At 43.7% G+C, this 12,396-nt stretch overlaps 1 protein-coding gene across 1 annotated transcript in view; it reads right to left on the bottom strand.

Annotated features, from left to right (window-relative positions):
* BUB3 (BUB3 mitotic checkpoint protein) overlaps positions 1–11,825 on the bottom strand; it is a 154,506-nt gene extending 142,681 nt beyond the window's left edge. Inside the window, exon 1 of the mRNA XM_086922995.1 lies at positions 11,745–11,825. The gene's annotated coding sequence lies outside the window, so the exon portion shown is untranslated. The remainder of the gene's footprint in view (positions 1–11,744) is intronic.
* Between the last annotated feature and the right edge of the window lie 571 nt (positions 11,826–12,396).

Genomic DNA, 12,396 nt, shown 5'->3' with positions numbered 1-12,396 from the left:
CCTTTCTTCCTATTTAGATGATGTAGCTCCAGCTTATACCAATGTACCCGTACAACCCGCTAATAATGTACCGCAGCATGTTCCGGCTGCTCAAGCCACGACCCCTCCACGCCAAGATTCACTTCCCGCACCTTCTGTCACTTCCCCTTCTGCTGCTACTGCTACTGGTCCTCTTATTATTGGTCCTCACAATCCTTTTTCGACAGACGCGACCCAGAGCCAGTCCCCTGTACTTGTACCTCTCCCACACGCCATGACGTCAAGTCATGCTCATGGTTCTGCTTCAGGAGGTGCCGTAGGAGGCCGCCTTCACACCCCGCCACAGTTACATCGAGTGACGATGAGAGATTTAGCAACACAACGTACTCCGAAAGCGATGCCACATGAAAAACTTAAACAGTATCTTACGGATTGTAGATATGATCCAGTACCTGGCAAGACAGGAGATATGATGTTAGCCTTGTTACGTCTACGACGTGTTACAGATTATCTGATGTTATTACCAGAAATGCCAGGACATCTAGACAATATATATCCTTTTATTAGAACGGGGGAGAGACCAGAATGTATTCGTGAAGCCATGGCATATCAGAAAGTTGAGACGCAGGGTATAATATTACGATTCTTGATTCATTGTTTGATAAGGGAACAAGATCAGTCAGGCGTTGTTCAAGAAGAGATGGATGTACTGACAAAATGGAGTCAAAATATTGCTGATTGTAAACATGATAAACAAAACTGTATAGATGCCATGTCCAGAAAGATTCGCAAGGAAATAGTAGCAATACATACCAGACAGAAGGCTGAAAAGGAAGCCGAGTCAGACAAGAATGAATCCTCGGAGGAGGAAGAAATAAATACTCCAGTAGAGAATCAGGGTACAATAGCGTACGTAGGTAGAGTGAAACTCCCTAAACAGTATTCTTCTGATAGAACTTTTGACAGATCCATTCGTTCAGAAAACAAAAAACGTTTCCTCTCCCCGATACCAGAGCAATGTTCTCTTGAGCATGTTTTTCAAGTTACTGATAAAATACTGAAAGAAAGAATAGGTTATCATGAACTCAATACCTTACGTGATCAGGAATTAGCCCGGTCAGCAGTCCAATGGGCCGGGGATGACAGTATATATAAAGATGATTTAGTAGTACAAACATTTTTAAGCCTTACTCCACAAGAACAACGACTAGCTGGTATATACATGACCCAACATCTCATTACCCTATATGAAAATCAGCAATCCGATCCAGGTCCATTGTATAATTTATTGCAAGACTTACTCCTGAGAAGATGGAGAGGCCTAGGTACTGATTTAATTGATATTATTCTAGAACAGAGTCATAAATATAGAACTTTCCTGACTCCACGTCTTGTTTCCGTTCCACCCCCAGTAAGACAGCCATATCACCTAGATAGACAGAACCCCTTACGAGAAGTACATCCAATTCGGAAGCCAGATAATACACTTGAACGCGTATTCGTATACACTCCTTTGACTAAAATGGAATTATTGGAAATGAAGAAAATTGTACCTGGTCATGATAAAGATCCTGCAGGCTTCCACCGTGAATTAAAAGACATGTTACTTATGAGAGATTACACGTATCCCGACATTCTTAAAATGCTAAAAGTATTGTTGCCAGCAGGGATTTACGAAAAACTGAAAGAAAAAGAATGGGAGGTGGGTGATAAAAAGATTATTTGGACTGAATTAGAAGACGAGGAAAATAGACGTACCCCAGGTGTAGGTCTTGGGGAGAAAGCTAAAGCACTACCAGGATTATTAGTACAGGTTTTGCCTAGACTATTGACAGTTAAAAAGGAAGACTGGGATGCGATCTCAGCCTGCAAACAGAAACAAGACGAAGACACTAGTGATTTTTATTCGAGATTCGAGAAATGTTTCATTATCAATAGTGGCTGAAAACAAGTAGCGAGTCATTTCCACATCTTTTTGTGACCAAACTAGTCGAGAATTCCTTGCCCCAGGTTAAAAACAGAGTATTGAAAGTTGAAAGTACATGGCAAGCTAATACGCCTTCCCAAATGTTACAGATGTTACAGTATCACCAGAACAGAATTAGAGAGGAACATGATCATGAACAGAGGCGTATGAAAGACACGAAAATGAAAGTACTAGTTGCCCAGTCTGTTCCAGCAGATGGTCAGAAGAGGGGTAACACGCAGAACACACAGACTAGTCATTCTACAGGTCCTGTTAAAGGAAATTGCAATTATTGCAAGCAGCCAGGTCACTTTATAAGTGATTGTGCCGTTCTCAGACACAATATTGCTACAGGCAAAACTAAAGAAAGACCACGTCCGCCTAGACCAGAACACGTTCAACAGAATATTCCACAGAATCCGAAAACTCCACAGCATGTACAGCAACAGACAGTAGCTGTACCCCAACCCCAACCCATTGCCGCCACTCAACATGTCACGTCACAAATGTACCAGTATGCACAATCAGATTACCCCGATTATCAGCAGTACACATGAAACAGCCTAGAGAGGGAGGTTGGCTTGCCCCTTATCGAGGTTACTGTAGATCAAGATGGTCCCTATGTACAGTCAGGTATTAGGGAAAGACAGAAAATTTTTGATTGACACGGGGGCGAGCAGAACTACTTTTAGTCATGACGAGGTTCCAGGGGCACCCCTCTCAGGCTCACAGAATGTTTCCCTTGGATTTTCAGGAAAACCTATTGTTAACGAAGTATCACAGCCAGTTCCCCTTGCAGTTGGTCCATTGTCCCGTACTACAGATTTGTTACTTACTAAATCATGTCCTGAAAACCTGCTGGGTATTAAAACACTGAAAGCTCTAGGAGCTGTTATATGTTGTTCTCCGGAAGGAGTGAGATTGTTCCTACGTGACTTTAAGGGTCACTATGTGTTGAGAGATTTTGATGTCAGATTGCAAAATGTTCCACAGCATTTATGGGCGCAAGGTCCAACTGATGTAGGTTGTATGCACATTACTCCCTATCGTGTCACGCTAAAGCAAGGTGTTGTACTGCCCCGTATCCGACAATACAAATTGCCCCCCGAGGCTGTAGCAGCCTTACTGAAAATTATTGACGATCTCATTGCCCAAGGAGTAGTTGTAGAAACTGACTCCAATATATGTAATTCTCCAATCATTCCGATTCTTAAACGAACTGACCCAAACGCACCTCCAGTCTATCGACTGGTGATCGATCTTCGAGAACTCAACAAATGCATTGTGCCACAGTACCCAGTGGTCCCAGATATTTCGTCACTACTGACTGCCATTGATTCCGAAGTTGCGTTCTTTACTGTAATTGATCTTAAGAACGCTTTCTTTAGTGTTCCCATCCATCCGGAAAGCCAATATTTATTCGGATTCTCATTAAATGGCCGAAGTTTTAAATTTGCACGTGCACCTCAAGGGTTCACGGAAAGTCCTAGTATTTACAGCCAAGCCCTGAAGCGACAACTAGACAGTATTCGCATGCCTACTGACACTGCTCTACTACAGTATGTTGATGATCTACTGATCACAGCACGGACCGAACGCGACTGCGAGGGCGCGTCACTGACAGTCTTGTTTTTTCTTGCCGAAAAGGGGCACAAGGTGTCCCCTTCGAAGCTCCAATTCTGTGCCCAGCAAGTGGTATACCTTGGGCACTTGCTGTCCAAGAGGGGTAGACAGTTGACACCAGATCGTATCCAGTTAATAGCACATCTGCCACAGCCCAAGACTCAAAAGGAAGTACGGGCCTTTATTGGCCTCACTTCGTACTGCAGACAATGGATCCCCCAGTATGCATATCTAGCCAAGCCACTTATACAGTTGACAACACAGGAGGCAGCGACTTCGACTGTCCTCCCATGGACTCAGGAACATACACAAGCTTTTAATGACTTGAAGAAAGCTTTATGTCAAGCACCAGTTTTAGCGACACCATGTTACAGCAAACCTTTTACACTTTTTGTCACAGAACGCGATGGCACAGCGTTGTCCGTTCTCACACAAGATCAAGCAGGACACCATAAGCCTTGTGCTTATTTTTCCAGTACATTGGATCCAGTAGCCCAGGCTCTGCCTGCGTGCTTAAAATCAGTTGCAGCAACAGCTCTAGCTATCAGACAAAGCGACTCAATAGTGTTAGGACATCCCTTGACAGTACAGGTTCCACATTCCGTGGAAGTACTTCTAAATCGAACCCAGACTCAACACTTGACCATAGCACGACTGACAGGTTATGAACGGACACTGTTCCAGCCACACATAGAAATCAGACGCTGCAACATACTTAATCCTGCCACACTGTTACCCTCGAGTACAACAGATCCAGCACCACATGACTGTGTAGAAGTCATCAATACAGTGACAAAGCCCCGACAAGACTTGACAGACATTGCATTACCCGATCCAGACCTGACACTTTACGTGGATGGTTCATGTATGAGAACAAACACAGGAGAGTTAGTGGCCGCCTATGCAGTGACCACTGAAACTGAAGTTTTAGATACGCATCGCATTGACACACTGTCTGCTCAGGCAGCAGAGCTCATAGCTCTGACCCAAGCCTGTATATTAGCCAAGAACAAGAAAGTAAACATATACACTGATTCACAATATGCATTCGGAGTCGTTCACGACTTCGGAGTCCTTTGGGAAGAGAGAGGTTTTTTAACTTCTCACGGTACCAAGATCCAGCATGGTCCCCTCATTCAAGCCCTGTTAGAAGCAATACACTTGCCTACAGCCATAGCCATTATGAAATGCAAAGCACATACCAAAGTCACTGACAGAATTTCCCAGGGTAACGACCTGGCAGATCGTACCGCCAAACTCACAGCTCAGACAGTCATCCCGACTGACATGACAAAGACTGATCCGACTACACAGACACATTGCCTGACAGTTAAGGATCCCATTCTAGACGTACTCGACATACAGAAACATGCAACACCTGACGAAATCAAGAAATGGACTGAACAAGGAGGGATCCAAACGGATCAGGGATGGATGATGAAAGGAAGGGCCACATGGTTCCTCCCCGACTCTATGGTTCAAGTCATAATCAACACAGCACATAGTCCAGCACACTTAGGAGAGAAAGCCATGTTAGACAGTTTACAAAATCTCTGGTACAACAAACATTTACGAGCAGCCGCAAAACAGAAAGTGCGTACTTGCATGATCTGTTGTCAGTTCAATCCCGGAAAAGGTGTCCCCGTGGAACAGGGTGGATTTCATCCTCCTGACCATCCTTTTGAAGTCCTCCAGATGGATTATATCCAGATGGACCGATGTCGAGGATTCAAGTATGTCCTCGTAGTCGTATGTGCTCTTTCCCGATGGACAGAGGCATATCCAGTCCCAGATTACACTGCCCCGACCACTGCCAAGCAGCTGGTTCGTGAATTCTTCCCACGGTACGGCTTGCCCCGTGTCGTGTACTCTGATAATGGACAGCCATTTTCCTCCGAGCTTATGAAACAGGTTTCACTTCTGTTAGGTTACCAATGGAAGTTCCACTGTGTCCGACATCCTGAAGCCGCAGGTCTCGTAGAGAGACATAATCAGACTCTGAAAACACGTCTAGCTAAAATCTGTGCCGAGAAAGGTGTAGATTGGATAGTTGCTTTGCCAGTTGCACTCTTTTACATGCGAATGGTAGCTCATTCCAGGACAGGGCTATCCCCGTATGAGGTGGTCTTCGGTAGGCCTCCGAATATGTGGGGGACGCCTATGCCCCGTAGAATTACTGATGTTGACAGTTGTATGCTGACAGATTACCTAGCTTCCTTGATGTCTGCACTACAATCTTGTCGTTCACAGGTCGCGGCTGCCTTTCCGGACAACACCCAAGTAAAACCGCATGAAGTCCGCCCGGGAGATCTGGTCCTGATCAGGAACTTTGACCGGAAGAGTCCGCTGGAACCCAGATGGAAGCAGCCCAAATTGGTTTTATTATCTACAAGAACTGCAGTTAAAATAGAGGGGAGAAAGGGATGGCTCCATTCGAGCCGTGTAAAAAAAGTACACGGACTGTGTCCAGACTTGCCGATTAAGGACTGCCCCCTTTCAGAGACTGATACTAAACTCCCCCTGCTAGAGAAAACTCCCCAAGAGGAGTACCGTGCTAAACTACGGTCTAGTAAATCAGACAGCGTTTAATTGTTTAAGTCCCCCTCGGGTGAAGCGGTTAGACAGGTTTCTGACATGTATAGAATAGACCCAAGTAGTCAGAGAGATAGGCGCAACGAGAAAAGAAAAAAAACATTGTAAAGTTTTGCACAGCGGATGCATAATTGTCTTGATCTCAATGTTTCTTCTGAGTCTTACGATTATATGCATTAGTCTAATGTTACACGTTTTTTTCCCTCTTGATTCACATGTACATGCTTCCTCTAATGACACTGTGGAGCACACTTTTAGTGATTTGCCCTCGCATGAACTGTCCTATCGCTTAGCCATGTGCAACAATACATTCATCCGTATGTTACATCATTCACACCAAACCAGCAATGCCACTAATTGCTGGGTATGTGGCCGACTCCCTCCCTATCAGAAATACAAGGGAGCTCTGCCTCTCTTTCCTTACCCGTTCACACATAATGGTTCGTGTGGTGCATGGTTTACTTTAATGTCCTCCCTAGATAGTAAGTCCAAAGTTTCCCAAGGCAATTGGATATGGGGGAACTTGAATACAGTCATGAATAAAATATGTTTCCCAGACCAAGAAGGTCTTCCCCAGAGGACAGGGACCGACCTAGAAAATGAAGTGTATGGATTAGGTTATTTTACACTTAACCTCATGATTCTGAATGTGCAGTCTGAGACTAATTCGGACTTGCCGTCTATTACAGTTTTACCAGTGAAAGGTGAATTATGCGTCAGAAAGAATGGTTCAGTACATCTAGGACACAGTGATTGTGATACTGTTGTCGAATTCAGTGATAAAGGAAAGTCTACTTTCAAAGCTTCTCGCCATTCTTATTTCATATGTGGTCAGACAGCCTATGTACGTCTGCCATTGGATTGGGATGGGACGTGCTATATTGCGTTCCTATTGCCACCTGTTTCTAGCCCCGCCCGATTATCACAGAAATCCACATCTCGTTCATGTAAGACATAGACGGGAGATCAAGATCCCAATTGTCGATCAGACTGAAACTACCTTAGAACAATATATAGACTTCAATAAAGGATTCTTTCCATTTATAGGCACTGTCTCAAATAGTAAACTAATTCGAAAATTGACCAGAACATTAGAAGCAGTAGTGAACGAGACTACTTCTGAAATTCGCACACGCTTTCTCCATGTTTCTTGGCCCAGTCGAGCTAGGCCCTTAACGAGGCCTCTCTGCCTCATCTCTCCTGTCTCCGAAAGCTGTACGCATCCCTGACCCCTGCCTTCCTGCCAGCGCAGCGGTGCCCGGCTCGGCCTGGACTGCCTGCCAAATTCATGTTTTGCCTACCGGTATCTGCTCAGCTTCCTCGAAAACACATTCCAGTCTAGTGAAATGGGTAAACATATTCCCGGCTGCAGAGCAAAGGGCCCGGCCTTCCTGTCCTCCTTGCAAGTGATTTTACTGAACCCGTTACCATAGTAGGCCCATGGCTCCGCGCATTGCACCAAGACACGTATGCATGCACTAGCATTTGGTATTGAACGGCCCTTGCCCGAGAGACCTTTTACTTCAGACCCTTTATTCCCCAAACAACAGATATCAGATATGTTATAGGTACAGGTTGCCCTGACACTCCAGACACCAGTCTCCTCCACTAGTGCTAAAGTCAAAGCCCCCAGTTACACGTCATATTAGTTGCGCGCGCATACGTGTGAAGGGTTTCTGCTGATTCTGCAACTTCTCACTTTGCATCCACCCACATGTGACGTATCTTGTGACGTTTCACTGACATGTACAGTGCACGCCCATGTGTACGCCTCTTTTCACGCCTCCTCTTACGCACATGTGTTCTTATCTCTCTTTTCACCTGTTACGCCTACTGTATTGGATTCATTTGTAACGATTTACTATATATAATGTGTAATGTTAATAAAACGTTGAATGTCCCTTCCTGAACCTGCGTGGTGATGGAACCCGATATCCCTTGCTTCGAAGCATAAGATTAAAGCCCGTATGACTCAGATACCACGGTTTCTGCCTCTCATTTTAATGAGCTGTCTTGTATTGATAATTATATGGAAAAATGCATAGGTAAGATTTATTTACCACATAATGCTATGTTAACTGCTTCTGTAAATGGGGGAGAAAACATCCCTGAGGGAGACAACATGCAGATGAAAAAGTGGCCCTCTCATTGGACGCGAAGAAAGCCTTTAATAGGATGGAATTGCCCTACTTTTTCCACATGCTTGCTAAACTCGGACTCAAACAAAATCATGGCCAAAACATAATGGATAACTACCAACCCAGTGGTATTGATGAGATGTACCAGGCACATTTCCTCTGAATTTAAGATCTGCAGAGGAACACTGCAGGAGTGTGCACTATCTCTGCTAGTGTTCATCGCAGCACTTGAGCCCACTGCGATAGCTATAAGGCAAACAGAAGGATATCGCAGGTGACCAGTCCATGGCATAAGAACACCAAGTACTCCTTTACGCTGATGATATACTGGTTACTCTGTTCAATCTGCTCTGAACCATACACAGCTTTATTCTAACCATCTCACAGTACTCAGACTATAAAAACACAGGGAAATGAGAGGTATTGCCCCCATACTCACTTGACTACCACTGAGCCCATAGGAGAGAAATTCCAATCGAAACAATCAAATCCGAAGTTCTTCAGAATCTACTTAAATACTTCACCAGATAGAAGACAATCTAAAGCTGTTGCTTTCAAAAATGTACGTAGACTTAATGTTCTGGTCTCAACTTAACTTCTCCATGTGGGGTATAGTTCAAATTTATAAAATGAATACGACGCCAGGCTTATTACATCTTTGCACTATTATCACTCAAAATACAGACCCTCATGATTAGAGAACTTACCAAATTGATGAAACCGTTCAAAATGGGAAGGACCTAACCCTCACCAAAAAATGGGAACGTTTCATGCTTCTAATGAGAGGGGAATTTAGGCTACCACACATTGAATCGTACAGATCTGTATTCCAACAAGAGCAAATTCGAGCCTTGACTCACTTGACCTACCATACTGGGTCCACATAGAAAAGTCCCTACTTCAGGTAAAGAATACCACACAAATACTGTATAAAGGTGCAGGCAATGCCCCATTATTTCCAACCTGAAACTGCAAGCTATGAAATTTGCAGGGCACATGCTAAGCTGAGGAAAAACAGTTGCCTACATAAAGGTGCCCTCCTATGGGACAATGACTATTATAATATGGAGAATAGAACAATCCTGTGGTAAATTTAGGGCTAAAGGGTTACAGTAAGTGGCCCAATTGATAGTGGACCGCAGACTGAAAACATCTGCAGATGTATCTGGATTAATTTCCCTTCCCACAACCTTCTGCTGTGACTTCGAGACTACCTCACTGTATCCGGGAGACTCTAAAACCCTACGTCAGGACGTTTCAACATTCTACCACACTGGACTATTATGGGTGACATTCAACTGTGCAGTTTCAGTCCTATACAAGATCCTCACCAATGCCACTTTTTCAGTTGCTATATCCAACCAGTTTAACACATGGTGGTTCCACATAGAATACACAGAAGTTCACTGGTCATAATTCATGGTTGGTCATGATAAAATCACTCAGGTAAGCATGTCTAAAGTAGAGTTATTTTAAAGTACAACATAGGCAGCATTGGACTGACAAGTGAATTAAAGATTCAGGTATTTTACTAGGAGCAGTGTGCTGGAAGTGCCATTTATGAAAGAGCGAGGGGTGTGTACTACATTGGTGGAGCTAACCACAGTTCCAGTTTTTCTCAATTACAGTCTTTGAATAATGATATATTTTAATATATATGTATTAAACCCAAACAACGAAATGAGAGTACAACGGAATCCCTGTGGCGGCTTGAACCACACTTGCACTGGCATTTTACGAGGTGTCCACACATTCTGCTACCATCGCAGTTGCCTGTAAAGACCTGACACTCCTCCAGCAGCTTGTATAGTCGCAGACCCAGCTGTACGCTGGATTAACAATGGCACACCACAATGGAATAGCACACTGACCACCTCCACCTAGAAATGACGTTAAGAACTTCCAAGCCTAATGAGGAACATATGAGCACAAAAATGCTGGAAAATTATATGTGGATACAAAGACAGCATGGCACTATCACTCGCCAACCTTTAATACACACACTAGCAGTTGTGTAATAAGGAATCTTACCAATATGATGAGGTGTGTGTAGCATTAGCAAAGAACATTCATACTGGACTTGACTATTATACTAGTACCTTAAACACTACCACTCTTCAACCAGATAATGAACTTTGGGGGGGGGGGGGGGGGGGGTGTCCTGTATGAATAGCTAAAACATCACTCAAAGGTCAAGTCAGCCCACAGATGAAGGAAAACAGCTCAACTGCAAGCAAGTAACTTATCACCTCCGCAAGTGACTCGGAAATGTGTGCACCTGCAAATGATACGTGCCCTTTAAACATATTCTAGTTCACAATACCCCTTTTTCAAGTAAACATTATTGAATACCAAGTTTAAAAATAAATATTTGACAATCCTTGAAATGTACAGATACCATACAAAAAAAAGCAAGCGCTATATAAATGCAAACCTCTTTACCTTTCTCTCTCTCCACTATCCTTCTCAATCCCAATACCCACCTAACATATCCACAGCTCAAATTACTTTTATATTTTCACTATACTAATTCACCACTAATCCTTTATGGGTTCCAGAGTAGCATGCTATTCACAGAAATAGCCATTTGACTTCTCATCAGGGATAGTAAGCGCTATACAAACGCAACCTGGTTACCTTCTCTATCGCTCCACTATCCTTCTCAATCCAAATACCCCACTAACATATCCACCGCTCAAATCACTTTCATAGTTTCACTATACTAATTCACCACTAATCCTTTACGTGTTCCAGAGTAGCGTGCTACTCACATAAAAAGCACTTTGACGCCTCATCGGGGATAGTAAGCGCTATATAAATGCAATTACAATACAATGCGAATTATCTGGTTACCATACTTTAGAATGGAGCCAATGATGCACTGCTTGATAGCAAGTTGTAAGTTTGATAATGGTAAGTGCAAGAACGGGGGGGTGGGGGCTGTCTGAATTGGAAAACTTGATTGCAGAAAATTCAGTTGCTACCTTAAACTAAGGAAAACATAACTTCCTTGATCGCCAGTTTAGTTATGAACGCAACTGGATGTACATTTGTATCTCCTGTAGTGAAACCTATTTTACTGTAAAGAGCCCTAAGACCTATAGGTAATGACGAAATATGTATATGTATATACACACACACATACATACATAGATAAATAATAACATTGCATAAACAAATATGTCACTCCTTCAAAACGCAACACCCCTCGCTCCACACACTATCCCTCTGAAGTGCGACCGACCCACGCTCCCCTAAAAATCATTCCGTCTCCAACATTCAAAAGCGCAGGCTCGCGTTCAGATAGCAACATAAAAAGGCACGCGCCCACACAAATATTATCTTATTATAAACACTTGCATCCGTAAACTGCTCCCCTGTGAAGGAAGGGACTGATACTAACTACATTAAAAGCACCTTTCTCGCAACGGTCTACAACCACTCACCTCGCCTCGGCAACCTACTCGCGCGCTCCAGGCACCAGGCAATATCGGGCTCACGGATAGGTCCGTTCGAAATCAGCGTGTGACATCAGACGTACGTCGACGTATATTAGTCGTCATCTCCGGGCAGTCCGTGAAGCTAATTTTCTTCCTGGTTTAGACGTTGTCGGCAGAAAGATAAAATGCTCAGAACTATAACGTTTTCGCTGGTTTCAGAGTCCTGTCGTTCTGAGATGGTGCAGTTCCTAGTTGTAAGGGAATTAGGTGATTGCAAACGAGAGGCATAGAAAGAAGGAAACGGTTAAAGATAAAAAGAAGTATAACTACAGCAACTGAAAGAGAGGCTGAAATAGCAAAGAAAAGAGCACGGAAGAGGAGCCCGGATGGGGGAAAGAGTGAAATAAATGAGGGTTAGGTAGCGGGGGGAAAAGACGCACGAAGAGATCACAGATGTGCGAGGGAACTAAGGAGAACACAGAAAAGAAGATCGGAAATGAGACTGTTTAGTTTATCTCTACGTTTATTTTAGTTAAACTCCAGTGCTTTAAATGGTAAAAAATAAGTGCATCAAATTGACATGTAGACTAGGGGTGGGGCCTGGGGGTCTTCCGGGTCAGTCCAGGGGCAAATGTAAAGATGTGGTTTATATAAAGGG

The sequence above is a fragment of the Lissotriton vulgaris genome, chromosome 5, assembly GCF_964263255.1.
Source record: "Lissotriton vulgaris chromosome 5, aLisVul1.2, whole genome shotgun sequence".
Classification (NCBI taxonomy): domain Eukaryota; kingdom Metazoa; phylum Chordata; class Amphibia; order Caudata; family Salamandridae; genus Lissotriton; species Lissotriton vulgaris.
The sequence above is the reverse complement of the archived record's forward strand: the minus strand, read 5'-3'. Positions and strand labels throughout refer to the sequence as shown.